Genomic DNA, 19931 nt, shown 5'->3' on the forward strand with positions numbered 1-19931 from the left:
CGACTCCACTCCAAGGAGCATGCAGTGTAACCAGGTGTGCGTGTGTGTGTTCACATTTTCACACTGCCACAGGAAGGGTCTGCAATTACAGGCCAGGCTTTGAGAAGGTCGTGGTGAAGAGTGAGTGTGAGCAGAACAGCAGAGAGGGCAGCGGGGCAGGAGTGTGAGGTAGCAGCTCTGTGCTTGCTGCTGGCACCATGGTGATTCTGTTGCAGTACTGAATACTGCAGGATTAGCTACTAACACAAATTATAACCCATTGTGAATGTTTTTAAGGTTCTGTTTATTAACTGTTGGTAAATTTGGGTTTTCTTTGCTTATGTTTTGTGGCAGAAAATCTGCTCTGCCTGTTTGGCTCTGGGAGTGCTGTGGACTCATGAGAATTACACTGGATGTGTCTTACTTTTCCCAAATACTGGGACGCGTGCTACTGTTATGCCCAAATCTTGGGCAAGTGGAAAAATGGAACATAAAACTCACAGTTAAGATGTGCCTCGTTATTAATTTCAATGTGTTCCCTTATTGAATCAAAAATGGTTATATAAATCAAAGCAATTCTAAACTGATTAACCTCAAACCCCTTTAATTAGCAAATGGAGGCTTTGGAGTCCACCTGCAGTATCTGAAACCCCTCTACACTCATTTATCTGGCTTTTTATCCTAGGACTGAAAATAAAAAAAGTGTATTATTACCATTAAATCTAATACGATGAGGAAATTGTATTTTTCGAAGACTTTCCTCCTCCTTTTTTAGAAATCTCTATTCCAAAATGCTTGCAAGTTCAGAGCAATACGTTTTGGCCCCCAAAAGAAAGTGAGAAAGCTTAGGGGACCTCCCTGCTTCTTGCAGGGGCTTGGTCTTATCCAAACTGCTTTGAGTGTTAAGAATTTTGATCTTTATTTCTTTTCTTTTCCTGAGACCCTGGTAGAAATTTTGGAAGAATTGCTAACAAGTTTCTGGTAGCATTTGGGAGGAGCTCCTTGCTCCTGGCTAAGGCTGCCTTGGGGAATGGCTGCTCATTCCTCCTCGTCATAAAATCTGCTTCTGTGTGCAGGCAGGATAACTTCGCAGCTCACCAGTAAGCCCTAAGCAGGTAAGGACTGACCAAATACCAGCAGTTATTGTTCTGCTCTCAATACCAGAACTGCCCAGGGAGAGAGAGGAATGTGGAGAACCTCTGCTGTGTGTTTTGTTTTAGACATCTAGCTCTGATATGCGTGGTTGTGGGGGCATTGCTGCACTGCCACAGATCTAAACTCTTGGTATATGCAAAGTGGTAAATTAAGTCTTGTGCACGTTCACTTTAAGAAAAACACGTGTCGGTACCTGTGAGAGAAATCTCTCATTCATGCACTTCTGTTCTGATCTTGCACAGTCTGAAGGAGGTTGCAGTGTTGGTGCAATTTGGTTTTGCTGCACTGAAAATCTCATACCACACTTCTCCCGTGTGTTCACTGCTCCACCATTCGCTCCTCCTGGACTCAGTGCATGGCTTCCGAGAGCCACATTTACATATCAATTAAATAAGGGTGAGAATGGGGAATGCATACCTCACAAATAGGCTATGAAAATACAGTTGCATAGATTGCTTTGTAATTTGTGTAAGGAACTTGTTGGTTAACAGGGTGACCAAAGTGATAAAATGTGTGCTTCAGATGTCTGTGTTTGGCAAAGCAGCGAGATGACACTCAGTATAATTATAGGCTTAAGTGCAACTGATGCCAATGACTAATTGAATTGGGATCAAATTTACCTGGGGTGTAACAGTGGCTTTAAAGAAATATATTTAAGTAATTGTACAGTAAATTATTTCATTTTTAGCATATAATTGCAAATGCAGACTGTAGCTTTATTAAAATATGTTTTCCTGCGTGTACCGTCTGTTTTAAATGTATGAGAGAAACATGGGTGATGGGTGTTTCTCCTGAGCTATTTCCACTAAGCAAATAAAAATGGCTCAGTGGAATATATGAAGTAGTGCTGAAGAGTCCTGGTAATACGTTCAGGATTATTTTTGTCTCAGGCTGGAACAAACACCATACTTAGGAAGGTTTGTTCTAAACCTCAGCATTTTTAGTTCTCAACTTTATCTCCTCTTGTTCTTTCTATTATGATGATTTGAAATACAAAATATCTCAGACTGCTCAGTGCTACTTTCCATCTTCTGTGTACTGATGTCAGACATTCTCTCCTCTATGTGTACACATGTACAGATATGTGTCCTTAAGTCGTATATTGTGGTTAAGGCTTCCAGTGTGTGCAGGAAAGATGTGGAATGCAGAAAGAAATGAGGTGTGCAGCCGCACTCCCAGCCCATAGCCTCACTCTGGTGCTTGCTGTGCCTGGTTTCTTATACGTGTCAACCTGTTGTTTATCATGAGCAGAGGTTTCACTCCTTCAGTTTTATCTGGAGCTAAATGCCTGTTTCCTCAGCAGTCTATCTCACAAATTGCAGTTAATATTATTACCCTTTTCCGCAGTGTAAAGAACGTGTCCAAAATGGGAAATGGATCTTCAGTTTCAAGCAGGGAGAAAACTTTGTCTTCCTTCCTGCACGCCTAATGTCTGGTTTAGCTCAAGATGGAGGGTTTATGATTAATACAGTTGATGCAGAAAATGGCCGATTGCTTGGTTTCTTTTAAATGCATCATGCTCAGTGCACACGGCCTCTGAGCATCAGTTAGAGGGAAGTGACAGCCCAGTTGACCTTTCTCTCCAAATCGTAGGGGGTGGGGGGGCAGAATTAGCATGATACCGCAGTGTTTTGACTTGCTTTCACCGATAACTTTCATATTTAGCAATGCCAGTATGTTCTGGAAATATAAAATCACTTTCTAGCAAATGTGGTCACGTGTTTTTTTCAGTAAGATTTAAAATTTTCGCCTCTCCTCGCATAAGACGGCTGTAAGGTATTCTACCTCCTTGGCTAGCGCTTCTAAAAGGTCAATACAAATATTTCACATCTACTTTTCCTTCTGCCATCTCTCAGAGCGGGCCGCTTTATAATTTGGAGCCATCTCACTGAATATTTTAAGGATGTTTAGACGGCTGCCGAGAAGCACGAACAATAGGTCCTATATGTGGGAAGGTGTTAGTTGTAAAAGGGCTTAAATTGGCTTTGGTGTAACTGGAAACCAAATAAATGGTTCTGGAAACTAAACTGGGAGATTTAGCAGGTTTTTTTCTGCAGTCACCAATTAGTGCTATTAGGAAGTCTAATATGCACAGCGTGGACCTGCAGCAGCTGTGATTGATACAAAGCTCGGCCAATCGCGCCGGGCCGTGTCAGCTCTCATTAGGCTGTGATCAATTACCGGGATTTTAGACCAATTTGAATGAAAAGTAAAAACACATTGTTACCACAAATTTCATCAAGTGAATATGCTGTATGAGGAAATAGATCAGCTATGACCTCTTTGACATTTCAAAATGTTTAAAAGCTGAAGTTAATTCTTTGTGATGTCCTTTCATCTTTAGTTGACAGCGGAGAGACCTGGAGTGGTGACAGCCTTTGTCAAGTGGGGCTGTCTTATCAGAAACAATACCCCGCAGATCTTTCAAGCCAAATATTCTAATCTAAGATAATTGCATTTAAAATTTCTGATAGCTTTTATGTCTTTCTCCGAACCGTTCTTACATTAAGTAACAAAACTTTCCACTCAACGCTTTTTCCCACTGTAAGAGGTGTAATGGTTGCTAGCAACATTTAAGGTACGCAGGGAAGGAAGCCCAGGGACGTCTGTCATACTCTGAGCGCTGAGGAAAGCGGTGGCTGTGCGGCGCGGAGGTGTGAGAGGCGCTTTGAGGAGCAGTTATGGGGATTTCGGTGTCAGATATGTTTCTCCATAGGAGCTTTGCCCCCACCTCCCATCTTCCAGCCTCCGATGAGCTCCACACTGGGGTCCTTCCATGCAGTGCCTGGCTGTAGGAGAGCCGTGAGGTAACGCCACCACATTTCTGAGGCGCAATCCTTCACTTTTTTTGCAATAAGCAGCCATTTTAGCGTGAAAAATTAAACACGATGGATTTAACTGTTTGAAGCAAAGACGTCAGTGCCTGTTGATTACAGGGCAGTTAATTCATGACCGGCTTTTCAGAGCTGATGTCCCCCTCGCTGAGCTCCCCGGTCCGTGCAGGTGTGCGCTCACACCGCAGCAATAACCCCTCATGTGGCTTTCTGCTGTGTCAGTAAACAGTTCAGAAAATAAGATTTCTGAGTCTGAATTATTTATACGATATGATAAGCAAGCAGAATGTTGAAATTCAATAGTAGTTCATAAGATTTTTTTTTGCTCGATTTCTCTGTCTTCTACTCTTAGCAGGCTTTTGTTAGAAAGAGTACTTTATTCTTCCCTGACACACTACTAAAGGTATTATGCAAATGGAAGGTGTTGTTCATTATAATCTGTTGAAAATGGAGGCAGCAGAAAGCTGAATTTCATTGTATAACTTGATCTAAGAGAAGATTCTAATGGAAAACAGCAGTCAGCTGAAGGTGTCGGGACTGATTGCAAAAGCTGATTTATTATGATACTAATATTAGGCGTCCCACATTCTCTCCACACTGACAGAGCACGGAACTATGCAGGGAAGGAGCGGTGCTGCTCACTGCAGGCTCACACGGCCGCCAGCACCGGGCCGCAGCCCTGCGTTCTGACACAGGCGCTGCTGTGGGACTTGGTGGGGGTCACCTCCGAGTGGGGAAGGACCGCCGCGTGCTGTGGGGAAGCTCAGCTGTGCCTCCATGCGTTGTACGAACCTCCTGAACGCACACGAGGCCTCAGACAGACGAGTTTCTCCTCAGCCGTTCCTGTTTGCTTAGGGCTGAGCCCCAGTTAAAATAAGAACTTAGAAAGACGTTCTGTGGTCCTTTCTGGGTTTGGATATGACCGGTGCGCTTTCCATTGTTCCATTGAAGGGGAGAAAAGGTAATGATGAGAAAATTATGGATGCTTTTGGGCAGTTTCAGTCGTTAGGCCCATCCCCTGGCCCACGTGGGCTGTCTCACACACCGAGTTCCCCACACCAGCTATCAGCCATGCTACGGCACTGCGGTCAGTTGGGGCAGGCACACGAAAACGCAGTTGTGCATTGGTGTACTTAGTTACCACAAGCCCACTGGGAGACAGAAATTAAGAATTTCCAATTTCTGTATTTAGAAATATGTTGGTGTAGTTTACATTTAATAAAATGTAAACTTATTGTTTGATTTCGCGTGTGTTTTTAAACTCCGACCTTTATCAGTAAGTGTGTTTACAAACATGCTATAGAAAACATATATAAAATCTGTTTATAAACACCGTGTCTGGAAATTCCAAAGAGGACGGGCATTTCTGGTGTGCTGCTTTCCTGCTGTGAAATGGGAAGTTCTGAAATGCCACTTGCAGGTCGGTAGGCTGCACGAGCAAAAGGCACGGTGCGCCCACCGGCGCCCTTTGAACGCCTCCCAGAGCCCCATCCCTGCTGTCCTCAGTGGGACACGGGCTGCTGGAAGGGCTCCTGCAAAACTGAGCACAGGTAGACGTGCCTCAAATTAAAGTGCTTATGCACAGCTGTTCTGTGCGGAGTCCTAACAGATGTGTTTCAAGCAGTCTGATGCTTTTGCTGGGGGAACTCTTTAAGAAAATGATTTCTTTAACAAAGGTCCACTTAACATCACTGCACAACACACTGAGGGTCAGACTGCGGTGGGAGCAGCAATTTGGTACCAACAGATTTATTCTCCATTGAGGCGCTCAGCTGGAGGCTGAGGAAGGCACCAAGATCATTATTATATTTTTTCCCTATGAACAAACAGGAAAACGTTACCAATAATTTTATTTTTAGGAATTTTTCACATTTTGAGGCTGAGGGGAGGCAATGCATACATGTGTCTGTAATGGCTTTTTTTCCATAGTTAGGATTCATGCAAGAAGGCCAACGTGTGTGTGTTAAATAATGAAATTGTTTTCAGGAATGAATGATTTCCCATGTGAAACTAATGTTTATTTGTACCTTTAAAATTAGATATTATATCAAATCCTCTAAGTTAATCTTATTGAAATACATTTAATTAATAACCACAATTAGAATGCTGCAAAGCTCTGCGATGTTTGCTCACGTCAGTTAACAAAAGAGGGCATCTCTTTTTTTTCCAGCAGACTTCAGCTTTCATTATTGGTGTGTAAAGGAGTTTAATTTACCTGGAGCAGTGTAAACCTTTTTGAAATAGGTGCCTCATTCCACAAAAGAATCATTCTTCACAGGCTCTAAATACTGTACATATTTACCAAATTTAAATACATATTTACATACCTAAGATTGACCCAATTGAATGGAATGACTCCCTCGATACCTTTTATAGTCTATTAGGTAAATAAGCATCTCACAAACGGGCTCGCTTTTCTTTGCACAGCAGACAGTCATGTAGATAGGATTAGAGTTTGGGGTCTCTGTAAGGTGGTTGGGTTTACAGCTTGCTGGGGAAAAGACTTCTTTTTCTCCATTACAGATGTCAATATAGGTACGAGAAACAAAGAAGAGGCAGCGGTAGGTCACTGCTACTGAGGCTGGCAGCAGGTAAGGAAGGCAGAGCCGCGGGGCATCGCTGATGCTGGTGTCAGCACCTCTTCCCTCCATCTCCTCCCTCAGTGCTGCAGAAATCTGGGCATCTGAGAGAAACCCCAAATGCCTTTTTTTCTGTGTCTGAAACCACTGCTGTTGGTATGTGAATGGTTTTGATGCAGCTACGTCCAAGACAGCAATGCAGGCGCCATGCAGGCCCCACTTCTCAGCGTGACACCACCACCTTTTTTAACCATACTGGGAAGACCGCCTTTCAGATCTGCTGAGGTGGGTCTTAAGAAATGAGTGTGGTGGAGTTACGGGTTGGCGCTCTCTCCTCACATTCTTCTATTCAGCACCATCGTCTGCTTGGAGAACGTGGCTGCTCTGAGTCTCGAGGCGGGGCCCGAAAGGAGCGCTGCTCATCCCTGCTGCTGGCTGCACCCCGCAGGGCCAATGGCCTCTGCAGTCCGGTTCTTTTGGTTGTGCAATCATCAGCATCTTGTGACCAAAAGTGCCACAGACACCTGGTGTACTGCAAAACCTTTTACGCCTAATATTTAAAAGGGGGTACACTGCCGCAGAGGGAAAGGTTAATTTTTAATACTTTTTTTTTTTTTAATTAATTTGGGGGGTGTTCTTTTTCTACAGTCATTTGATTTCATTGTGAAATTTTAGTCATGGCAGAAGCAATATTTGGCTTGTTTTCTTACTTGCTTTTTGGCAGCGTATATTTTTTCATAGTTGCAGCTGAAGGGGTATTGTTGAGAAGTAGGAATTAATTTTGTATATTGATTATTTCCTTCTAAGATGACCATACAACAGAGAAATCAAATGTTAACCTCTGAGCAGGTGTGCGAGTGCTTTCTAGATCCCCTGTGCTGATAATCCAGCTGTTGTTCTATGATGAGTCTTTTGCTTTTGGAGATTAGAATCAGAAATCTGCAAATTGCACTAAGAAGGCAGAGTGCCTCTGAATTGTAAATACACGCTCTGTGTGACATATTGACAGGGGCTGCTCAGCTTATTTTACTTTGGGCCAATTCATCATCTCCTGATTTACGGAGCTGTTCTGGTTTTATCTTACTGATTTGCAAATTCTTGTGACCAATTACATTTCGAACATCAGTTATTTTTATTATGTAATTCATTTCACTGGAGCATATAGAAGAGCCAAGCCCTACTCCAGAGAGCTTACGGTCCAGTTTTAGATATATGGAGAGGATCATAAAGAAAAAAACGAGCAAGCCTATACAGAAATGAGCTCCTTGGTCTTGGCACGTGCCTGTCTTCTGTTCCTTTTGAGCTCTGTATTTCCTGGTAGAGGGGAAAAATCATCAAGTCTTCTAGACAGTGTAATTTCCAGGGCAATTCCTGATACAAAACTCATGATGGAGGTCACTAGAAATAAAGCTGCTGAGGACATGCTGACTGTAGAGGCAGGATGAAGAGAGAGGCGCAATAAGTGGGGACTGAAGGTACGTGGAGAGGTACTGTCTTAAAGGGAAGGTAATGGTGGGAGCAGTGGCACAGGCAGGATGACAGAAATGTTGACCCCAGGCAGAAGCACGAGGCAACCCCTGTGCTGGGCAGAGGAAGTAGGGCAGTATGTCGGCGTGATGCGGTGTCCAAAGGCAAGGCAGGTGACAAACCTGATGGCCTTCCAGGATCCTGGGGAGAAAACTGGCAGAGTAATTGGGAGGACCCAAAGCCAGAGGCTGCAAGTGCACAGTGAAGCTGAAAAGAGTGGGAGTGGACAGAGCTCAGAGACGTGAGGATGAGTTTCTTCTGGTACAGTATCATCACCTGCTCTTCTGGAGGAGCTCTGAGACAGAAAAGTAGGGAGAGTGATATCAGCAGCACGCTTTGCTTTGAAATGAGATCTGAAAGATTTTTCTTCCGGTAAGGTATTTCACCAGCAGGAGTTTGGGACTTCCTTAACTCCTGTTACTTGTGTAAATACTGGTGGCAAAAATGTTGGAAGACAGAACTTCTCTCCGTGAGCTGATTTGATCATAAACACCCGGGACACCTTGTAAATTATGTGATTGTTAATGCTTATTGTATTTTACAATTTAAAAATAGCTTCATCCCACTGCGCGGGGCTGTTCTGGTTTGCAGAAGTGCTGTAGGAATAGTGCCAAGGAAAAGAAAGTTCTTTGAATACGTCTAAGAATAATTCCCAAAATGTTTGTATTGAAAAGCAGCTATGGATCGGATGCTGGGTTAAGATCTGAGGTGACAGTGAAACGGCTTTCTAAAAGAACTGAGTTTCAGTATGAAAATTTGCTTTCAGCATGAAAATCACTGTTTAGAACATTGACTGCGTTGCTGCTAACAGCTCCAGGACAGATGTTTCTTTCCAATGACGTCCCCACTGCTCTGCACCTATTCCAATGTAGGGCACATTTATATATTTATTTATTTGTTATATATACATATATTTATTCAAGTGCTTTCCAAGAGACACAGTGAAATGTGCTCTTTTTCATCTTCAGTGTATTACCCTCAGTCTGAGGGCAGAAAGGAATGTAAGTAAAATCCAAAGAGAAGAATGAAAGGAAAACATACACAATATTCCTGACATTTTATGGGCTGTTTCAGAGTAGCCCTGTGCACAGCGATGTACTGTCCTGAGCCTTTCCAGTGAGCTGAGCAGTTCTGTAGGTTTGTGCATACTGTGGCCATCAGCAGATAAAATAACTCAGTTTTCTGTCCATGCAAGTAATAAGCTTTCTGTGTGTCAGTATGTTTATCAGTTCTTTGTCCAAACAAAATGGATCAGTAGTGTGTGAATGGGCCCTGTTGTGTTTATCAGCTCTTTCTTCCTTTACCAGCTGCAATATGGCAAATTAAAGGAGAAGAAGGAAAGGTCTCTATAGTCATCTAGAAACCTTTCAGAGTGGTTTTGGTTAGTTTCTTGTCTTTCCTCAATGGCTCAGATTTTGAAAATGTTTTTGTCATTTTCTGATTGAAATATTTACAGAAACCTGGAGCCTGCGGATTCCAAAGGTGGATATATGGCAGGTATGTTCATCCCATGCCTGCCTGTCACCACTTGAATCTCCAGCTGCAGCATCTCCTCCGAAAGCTCCCATTGGCCTTAGAGCCTGGGAAGGTGGGCAGGGAACAGAGGCAGCGCCCAGCCAGCCCTGCAGTGAGAACACTGACAGAAACTGCTGGGAATAGGAAAGATTCCACAGTGTGATCCTTCGTTAAAAAAAAAAAATAAAAAAGGAAGGGATACTGCTGCCATCCCAGAATTTCTCAGTCTGCAGTGACTCGAGCAGTTTGCATGTTTTTCTGGGTTGGGTGTTCAGGAAGCTGAGAACAATGCAGTTCTGTAGCAATGCGCTCCTTTCTGCGTGCAGCCCCCAGCTCCTGGGATGGATGGAGCAGGTGGCCCTGCCGCTTTTTCCTTGCCTGTGCCAGAATGGCCTGTCTGCTGAAAAGGTCAACCCGGTGCAAAAATGACATATGTGGCTGCAATTTTTAAGGCCTGAATAAATTCAGGATCCCCACGCACCAGGACTGCAGTAATGCCTGAGAACAGAATGGGAAGCTGCCTCAGAACAGCCTGAGCCTGCTTCCTTGGTGGTTTGTGAGGTGCGAAAATAGAAGGAAATCACAGCCGTTCAGGAAAGTGAATAGGATTTCTGATATTGTTTTATGATGCTGAGTAGCACTAATGATGTATGTTAGAGAGGAGATGCCTTAATGCTGGCTTTTATGCCTCACGTTTTAAGAAGGTGCGGTAATTTTTGCCTCTCTGTTGTAAGGCATCTCTCTGAGAACAGGTAACTGCTCCTTCAGCCCGGGGCCACTGGTCTGCTCCTTCCTATGCATGTGGAGGCAGATTAGTGACGATTCCCTGAAGCATTCTTTCCAAGAGGAATTGCCTGGATCTCTGTCCTTTCCTCTAAAATTATCGCTGCTATTATTACTACTCCTAGCATTACTGTTGGAGAGGGCTCCCTTCCGGCATATATTTGGTGTTCCCAGCCATTGATGGGCGTTCCAGAGAAGTTCCATCAGAGTGGGTTCTACTGAATGGCTTCCAAAAAATTCATCAGGGTCTGGAATGCCTTCCCAGGCTTCTCAAAACACAGGCAATGTAAAAATGGTGAATTATTACATAGCTGCTCTGAAACTTTTCGAAAACTTTCTTATGTGAGGAAGAATTAATTGCAGAGTCATTAATCTAAAGTCGTATCTACCCAGAATACATATCTCAGTATGATGAATTTAAGCGCAGAAGCAAAAGCCATAGCAACGTAATACAAAGCATAATCGGGTTCTGTCCCTTGCGTAGCTCTAGAGTGCAAATAGCAAAGATACCGACATATGAAGAAGCACAAGACTGAAAAGGAATCTTGAAGGGGAAGTGGAAACTGCTCCATTGTTCTGTGCAGTAAGTGACATCCTCACCTCTGCTGGAGGATCTGTAGCAGGGCTGTGTCCCACCAGCAGCCCATGGGGCCCACGATGCAGGTACTGCCGGCAGCGCGTGGCTGTGAGCTGGAGCAGCTCGTGTGGGCTGCGGTTCAGAGCCCCCATCTGCCAGGAGACGTCAAAAGTTCTCTCACGATAGATTTGTGGGTTTCATTGCTAGGGTGCTGCGGAGACCTGCGCTGATATATTCCTATTTCTCCCTGACACACAGCCTTTCCGCCGCTGTCACGCACACACAGTGGGTGCACATTGTGTGTCTTTACACACGCACGCAGGGTCAAAGAATGCACTCAGCTGCACGCAGGCTCCATGTGTGCATATATACATGATTATAGATATTACGCATTAACAAATTATGACTGTTTTAATGAATGCATTTTAAAAGAATCAGTGAAATTTTAGCTTTGGAGTGGAACGCACAAAATATCTTTTTCCTAAGTCAGAGCTGAAAGCTGCACAAACGAAGCGCAGCGTGGCCCCGAGACGTGGGGCTCGGCAGCGCGGGCACCTGCTGTGTGTGCACCCGCAGTGCACGGCACGAGTGTGCTTGGGGGTGCTCGGAGAATGAGCTGAATTCAAGATGCATTTCTAGGAACACAAAGTAGGCCGAGAGGTCTCGGTGGCTCAGACTCTTCAGTAATTCTTTGCTGTCTGTGTTCTCATAATGTAATTTATTGTGAATGCTATAAGGAAGGACTGTAAGCAAAACAACTCAACTGTCTGGAGACATGCATGTTAAAATCCAAAAAATGAGAAGGATGTTGCCTGGGTCACTGACCATTTAACAGCCCTTAAGCGGGATGTGAGAATGCTGCTTATGGCAGAGGCTTCAGTTTCTAGTTTTTTTTTTTTTTTTTTTTTTTTTTTTTTCCCTCTGCTTGGCAATAATTCTTTATCCAAATAGTTGTAGTGAATGAAACCTGCTGCAGCATCAGTCACATCACCTATTCTTGCCCACTCTTCAGGTTCCTTGGTTGTCCTAATGTCTACTGTGTCGGGGGGTAAATATTTGACCACTCTGCTAGCCATTGCTTCGCAGTCTCCGAGTGACCCTGCATTAATTAGTTGGGAATTTCGGGGCTTTGAATCTGATTGAATCAAAATATTGTTTTTACAAGTTGATGAAGGCTTGATTGATGTGGGTTCTGCTGATTCTTTAAAGGATTAAATTGTATGTACAGATTTACAGAGTCCTGCCTGTCACCACCTAAATGGGAATTGTTTTTTAACAACGCCAAGAGAAAACACTGTGTTTCTTTAAAACAGAAAAAAGAAGGCCTGTGGTTTTCCAAGGCCTTGCTCTCGCCGTCTTTGGGAGTGGTGCCTTTCACTCCATCTAAAATTATACTTTTCAGTCTGGATTCATGCAGGACAGCATGAGTGAGGGAAACGTCCTGGCCATAGGAAGAGGGATGTCTGGGTTCCGGGTTCAGAGATGACAGAGAACACAGCTCACTAAACCCTCTGTTAGCCCACAAATTTCTCTGAACAATAGCAGTACCATCTATCAAGTCTCTGAGGCCTTCCTTTTCAGAAGAGGAAAGGACCTCGGGGGGCTACATAAATACACTAAGGAGGATAAAGGGAGATGTAGTGGCAAGCACATGCCAATAGTTTGTCAGACAGAAGGCTCTTTAACTGGGCCGTTTGAGAAAGGGAGGGCTCAAAGAGCTGCTACTGCTTGTAAAGAAGGACGCTGTGGGCAATATATCCCCTTCCTGCACATATGGGATGTATGATTTTTTGTTCTGGGGATTTATAAAACTATAATCTAATTTTACTGTAAACCTGTTATGCTGAAAAATGGCTTGTTCCTATAGACTCTGTGCTACGTAATTAATCAACCCCAATAAACATATAAAAGAAACAGTAAAACAGAAGCAATTTGGTGTGGGTCCTGTGGAGGGATGTGCAGCAGAATCACTCTAAATTGCTATTTAAAATGCATGTGATCATTTTGAGAATTACAGCATTTTAGATTTACTGTAGCCATGGAGTCTCTTTGGGAGAATGAAGTATGGCTGCAGCTGCCCTCCATTCACCTGTGCCAGAGGTGATCTCCTGCTCACACAAGGGCAGGGGAGAAAATAAGGGATACGTGTGTTTTTAAAAGCCATCAAGGGAAGAGAGAGGGTAATATAAAAGCAAGTACATCACCATAATTGCCTGACATTTCACCCAAAACACATCAAATAGAAGAGCTGGTGGTTCTGAGAGAAAAAGAAGGAAGCAAAAACTTTCCTCAACTGATAGCCTGAGGAAGGAGTTTCTGGAGATGATCTGGAGATAAGAACTCCAGGCAACTCCTGCAGTGCGGCTGTGCAGGGCTTCAGTCCTACGAGCCGTTGTGTAAGGGCTGTGCAAAAATGCTGGATAACAGGGAACCTTTCTGCTTCCTCACTGCTGTCAGTATGCAAATAATACATCTTGCTTTCCTATTGGGCATGCTGGAAGAACATTCACGGAAGCAGTATTTCTAAAAGACCACGTAGCTATGAAGAAAAATTAGCAAAACCCTAATAAGTTGCTGTGTCTTGAAGAAAAGATTTTCTAGTGCTAGGGAAGGGGGAAAGGTGCAGCAGATCTGACGTGGAGGAGGAGAAAGGAAGATTTAAGTCTTCTACTGAATTTCAAGGAAATTGCGGACAACCACATTTTAAACGTAAGACGAAGCCTTTTTTTCTGGATGCTGTCCTAGAACTTCTTCAGGTGGCACATTTTCACACTCTTATCTGAGCGCGTCTTATCTCTTGAAAACATGCTTTAAGTCTTTTAAAATTTATTTTCACATGCTGCTACAAAACCAGATTTGTATCAAAACAATGGATTTGCTTTTTTATTTTCCTAGTGTTCGGACTACCAAAGCTCCACTCAGTACTGTTTTGTGACGTGCGTGGGGCGGTCAGCACTGCAGACACAGTGCTCGAACACTCCTTGTGCCACCGACCCGTGTGCCGCTCACACCTGGATTCGCACGAAGGGAGCTGCTCCCCACGGGATGAGCTGCTGCTCACCGCGGCCAGAGCGCTGCTCCTCAGCTGGAGCGGTGATGGCCGGGCGCAGGTCTGATGGCAGACACGCGGCGGTGGCACTGGGGCGGCGTGGCAAAGCGCTTCGCTGCACAACACGGGGTGTGAAGCAGCCGGGCTGGGAGCTCCGTGCAGGGAGAGCTTCCGTGGACCGAATGCGCAATGATGATGGAAGAGTGGTGCGTCAGGGCTTGAGGCACACTTCCATCCAAGCCGCACGTTTGCCAGTTACTTCCAGCAGCCCAGAGGAAAAATTCAATAGAAGGCGAATTGGAAGGAGAAGCTGGGGAAGGGCCCCACAGGCAGTAACTCCCCAGGACGGGGCTGGGCACCATGGGCACGGCTGGAGCCAGGCTGCAGAACCGGCCGGAAGGCACTGGGGCGCTTTGGGTTTGTGCTTTCTTATTCTGTCTTTCATCCCCTCAGAGCCCGCATGCTTTTCCCAGTGTCAGACAGCTCACCAGCCAGTTCCAGGAGCCTGAGTGGGAAAAACAAGTAGAAACCTCTTTCATTTGAGCTTTCAGATGTTTCCTTGCCAGCCAGCAGCTGTTCAGAGGCTCTGTGAGCTGATACAGAACCTGCTGCCTTTTAACCTAAGCTACAGAATGCAAAATAACAAAACATTCACAGCCAACAGTGCGGCGGCGCGCAATTGTGATACTCCAGCCCAGGCAGCCCTGCCTTTCTTGTGAGGCATAATTAGTGAGCAGGGAGAAAAGCCGCTCAACACTGCGCGTCTCCTGCGTGCCTCCCAAACTTCCCACGTGTGTCTGTGAGCAGCGTGCTGCTGCTCCGGCCCTCCGGCACTGCGCTGCTGGGGCACAGCCCCACACGGCCCTGCAGCTCCGGGCTTTCGATGGGGCCACGCAGCAATGTTTGGGAAATACTTCTGTTTTGTTCCGTCCTCAAGCTGCAGCGAGAAAAATAATGATTGTATTTAATGATTTAACGTAGTGCCATTTGTAATTTTCGTTGAGTAAAACGCCTTGCAAAAATGAACACAGATTTTAGAACAGAATATCTAATTTTTATAATCTTGTTTTTATTTTGGTGTGCTGTCGTAACGCGTGCGTGCCTTCAGATGCGTGTAACAAACGATTCTGAAAGATGGCAACGGACTTCAATAGCAAATAAAAGAGCGCTTCATACGCAGCTTAAAATTGCCCACAGCTAAATGCAAGGAAACGTATCTGCAGCTGAACTGAAAAGTGCAGGAATGGGTTTAATCATTTAACCTCTGGATTACAAGGCAGGGCGGTTAAAAACCCATTGCGTGGGGTTTGCTTCTTACATGAATCACATCTCTTTGCTACAGAAACAACATTCCGCAGAGTCTCGTCCCGTCTCTAAGTGGCAGTTTGGATTTCCCTTTTTGTCATTCTCAACCTCGGGAAAGAAAGGGGGAAGAACATTTACAATTGTTTAAAATTGTCACTGACATTTAATTTCTGTCAACAATTTCTTAATTATTGCTTTAAAAGCAAAGCTTCAATGTGTCAGTCTACGTAGTGATACAAAAGGCTTTTTAAGAAATCACAGATGAAGCTGCTAACGTTTACCATTTTCAGATACTGCTAATTAGATCAGAGATAATTATTTATCATAATTTTGCTGCTGAAAAAGCCACACGTCTCATCATAGCAGAACATCTAAACGAAATCACAGAGAAACAACTGGGGAGCAACGTTTGCACTCGTGTTTGAAAAGGAGAGCATGGAGGTTTTAATGCTATGAAATGTTTGCTGGATCAGAAGCTCCCAGAGGTGATGCAGAGCCTTCGGCCTCACCGGGCGCTCCGCTGCAAACCACTGCACCCTGGCAGCAGTGCACATCTTTACCTCTTGGAACAAAAATGAAGTAACAATCGAACGTGCATTTGCAAGTTGTTATTGAGATTTCCTGAAGTTTACAATGGAACAAAGTATAATGAATGGAATATCTGCCAGCCTCGGTTTTTAGGACATAACAGAAAAACAAATAAACATAGCAGTGTTTATTAAGAGCGAAATGCACAGCGGCAAACAGAGGTCAGGACGCGTAGCCAGGGCTGCTGCTCTCCAATGGGCACCTAGTCCACCTTTTTTGTCCTGTTCTGAACAATTCACATCGTGTATTTTTACACCACAACAATGAACTCACCATAACAAACGTCGTGCTTCTGTGGGAAGAGCCTTTGGCTTTAGTCAGGGACTCGGGGCTGCTATCGCAATTAGAAATGTCATTTTTCTCCATTATTTTAATGGAAAGTTACCTTTGGAAGAATAAGTCCTTTTTGACGTGATATAAATGTTTTAAAATAAAAAAAGGCATTGAGGGAATCACAGAAACATTTTAACCTCAATTATTCATAGCCAGCTACCTCGAGTCCATTTTAACAAAATGTCACTTGACCAAGAAACATGCTTATTTTGCATGAGAAAAAAAGAATATTTGGGCTGTAAAAGGATGCTTTATCAATGTATACTTAACTTAAAATGAAGCTTGCAAATCAGAAGCAACCATCTATCATGAAAGTGCATTAACGTTACAGCATTTCCTACTGAAAATTCAGCAATATTATGAATTTTTTAGCTCTCTGGCTAAATACTAAAAAAGAAATTGCAGAGGATGACTTTCATTTATCAAGAATTTACCAGAAGGGTTTTTGTTTTTTGTTTTTAATAAATTCATATTAAAGATTGGGAGGGGCTCGATCTGAAGAAGAAACAGTATTAAAAATGTTCTAATGGCAAAGTTTTGAAATGCAATGAATGCTCTCTTAAATACTGGAGAAGCCCTGTGCTGTTTCCCCCGCCCGTGAGAAAGGAACTCCCAGGCGGGTGCTTTCCTATACGGAGCACTTTGCAGTTAAACATTTTCTTTTGATAAAGACATCTGGAAATGGACACGCTGTTCGATTCCTACATGCATTTCACAGCAATTGATTGTTTTGTTCTTTTTAAGTTGCAGATTAAAGGAATAAAAAAGGACTTTTTGGAGTTACGGGAAGAATTAATTGTTCCTGTCAGCTCTTCTAGAACCTATAATTTCTGTGTTCGTTCTGTCCTGCATGGTTGCTTGTATGTTTGTATATACAGGTTTCATTGGCAGACCTAATTTCAGAATACATAATGCATGATTTTGAAACCAATTTGTTATTGTAATAAAATATTTTTAGGAATGCATGGTGGTACTTGAGAGGAGAATGCTAAATTATACATGTATTGTGGCCGAGTGCATTCATTTAGCTCAGTGTGCAGGTGAATCTCCCCATGACCTTGGCACTCGCAGGGTAGCATAGAATAACAATCAAATCTAGGATTGGAAATCCTACCATTTCCAAATATTAACAACTTCTTTCAAAGGAAATGCTGATTTCAGCATTTATGTTAATGGAAACATCGGTATATCTTTCAGGGAACTTTAGAAAAAAAAAAATCCGTGATCTTAATAGGATTAAAAGCCATGCCTTTTATTTTCAAAATGCTAATTTGTTTTCTGCATTCTGTTTTCATATCAGGTCTTGTTATTCAGTACACAGGGATCTAGAGGACACTGAAAGCTGCCAGAAATGCGTTGGTGATGATAGGAAAGCTACATAAAAGGTTTCTCTCTGAAAGAAACCCTTATTCCTCGCCGGCCTGTTTCCTCCATATCTGTTACTTGGTTGGAGAAAGTAAACACAGTGGTACTGGAGAGCAGCACAGGGAGGGGGGTCTGCTGGATACTGCTGCTTTGTGCATCTCTGTATTTATTCCTTTCACATTAAGGAACAAATGTTAGTCATTAGAGGTGCATTAATTGAAATAGCCTGTGACCCATATTAGTGAGATGAACTGATTCGGCCGGCGAAGTTTGGCTGTGAAATTTCGAGTAGCCCGAGGCACCTGACATTCTGTAATCTGCTTATCTCGCAGGCTTTCACAGGCAGTTCTCCCATCGTCATTCATGCTGAACAGTGGGGTGTAGAGAGGAGGCCAGAACAGAGATAATAATTTACCATGTAATTTGTTTTGAGATTCCTTTGATAGATTTCAAAACCGAAGCATCCTGCAAGAGAACGGGGCCTTTAAAACCTTTAAGCCAAGCCAATTCTGTGCTTGGTGGTGGGTTATGCAGCGCGCTCAGCAGGGAACTACCTTAACGAATGGACACCCAAGGCACTGACCATGCGCAACGGGGACCCTTTATTTATTTAATGGCTTTTAAACATTGCTTCTATTCCTTCCCCTCCTACAATGACTCTCATACCCGATGCTGTAAATTTGGAGAGAACGCAGTACCGTTCAGTGCAGGTTGATGAAAACCATTTGCAGCAATCAAGAGGGGCAGGTAATTTTCTGGGCAGATTTGTTTTGTAAATGAGGTGTTCCATTTGGGCAGCAGCACACCTGGCGCACAGGTGTGCGGGGCAGGACAGCTTTCTTCAATTCTCTGCTAGTTAGGGGATATTTCTTCAGCCCACAAACTTTTGTTTTAATGCCTTCATGGGGGCATAAAACATAACTAAAATTCAGGGATTTTATATTCCGAACTTCAAAACTTTCATCCAAAAGGGAAAAGGATCAAAAGGAAAAGGTGGTGCGTTTCATGTTCTCTTGTGGTTTTAATACTTGTTAACTGACCTATAAACTGAGTTTTCCAACTGAAGAAACGTAGGAGAATGTTATTATAGAAAAATCTACTGTGAATCATCCCCAGCTGCTTTTTCACTCTTGCTTTCAAGGATGATGTATGCCGTCTACGCACCTTTCCTTTGTGTCTGCCCTAATAGGGGACTGTGTGTCCCTATCCATACCACTTCTCTTGTTTACTGGATTTCTGAATAATTTTTTCTTATTTAGAGCAGCTGTTTTTTGCTTTCTTTCTTTTTTTTTTTTTTTTTTTGCCAGTTAAAGAGGTGAGAATTTAACCTAAGTGACCATCTCTGCCTCCTTGGTTAATAGCATCTCCGCACTTTTAATTCCCCTCGTGCATCCTTGAATCCCAGATACTTTTTAAAACCCGCTGGCAGGTTGTGCAGCAGGGCTGGCGGCCTGTCGCTGTGTTACAGGGGTGTCCCTGCAACTGGGGAAAAAAAAAGGTTGGGGTTTGGGAGACGGCCCTCAGAACGGTGAAAATGATTAACGCGTGGAGCGAGGAAACACCGGCACAGCCCGGGTCTGGAACCTTTCAGGCTGCACGTAACTTTCTCGGAGCAGCGCGTTGCGGTGTTTCTGTACAATGCCCAGGACAAAGGAACCCCGGCGGGGCCTCCGGGTACCGCTGTCACACAAGTAATAATAAATCACAGCAACGGACGAACCGCGTCGCTTTTAAAACGCACGGCCCTTTGTCGAGGGCTTCACGCGGTCAGAGGGCAGCGCCGGCTCTGCCCGGCCGAAACGGCAGCCGCGGCCATCCGAAGCACGCTGCGGCGCGGGCAGAGCCGAAGCGCACGGGGAGCCGCCGCGCCGCCGGAGGAGCGCCGTGCCGGAGCCGCGTGGCGCTGCCGCCGCTCCGCGGGCCGCTTCGGGGCGGGGGGCGCGGGGCCGGGCCGCAGCCGGGCGGAGCGCTTCCACGCCGCCTCGGCTCTGCTCACGTGCGCTTCGTGCGCGTTCCGCTGCGGCTCCGTCGCGCCTCCGTTCGGGCAGCGATCGCGCGGAGCTGTGCGAGCCCCGTCCCTTTTGAGACAAGGGCTGCTCTTTGAGAGGAGAAAAACAACTGCAGTGTCGAAAGTAAAAGATTTTCTCGACGGCTGCAAACTTGCAGTTCGCCATTCCAAACCGCCGGCCGCTCACGTGCCGTTACGCGTGACGGGGGGGCCGGCCGAGGGGCCGCTCGCGGGGCTCGGCTCGGCTCGGCTCGGCTCGGCTCGGCTCGGCGGCGCCTCCTGCTGCACGCGGGGCTCGGCGGGGCCGGCCGGGCGCGAGGCGCCATGGGCCGCG

The 19931-nt window shown here is 44.7% G+C and overlaps 1 protein-coding gene across 8 annotated transcripts in view; it reads left to right on the forward strand.

Annotated features, from left to right (window-relative positions):
- Positions 1-19931, forward strand: part of ZFHX3 (zinc finger homeobox 3) — a 512524-nt gene that overhangs the window by 190790 nt on the left and 301803 nt on the right. The window lies entirely within an intron of this gene.

The sequence above is a fragment of the Phasianus colchicus genome, chromosome 13, assembly GCF_987193195.1.
Source record: "Phasianus colchicus chromosome 13, bPhaCol1.hap1.1, whole genome shotgun sequence".
NCBI lineage: Eukaryota > Metazoa > Chordata > Aves > Galliformes > Phasianidae > Phasianus > Phasianus colchicus.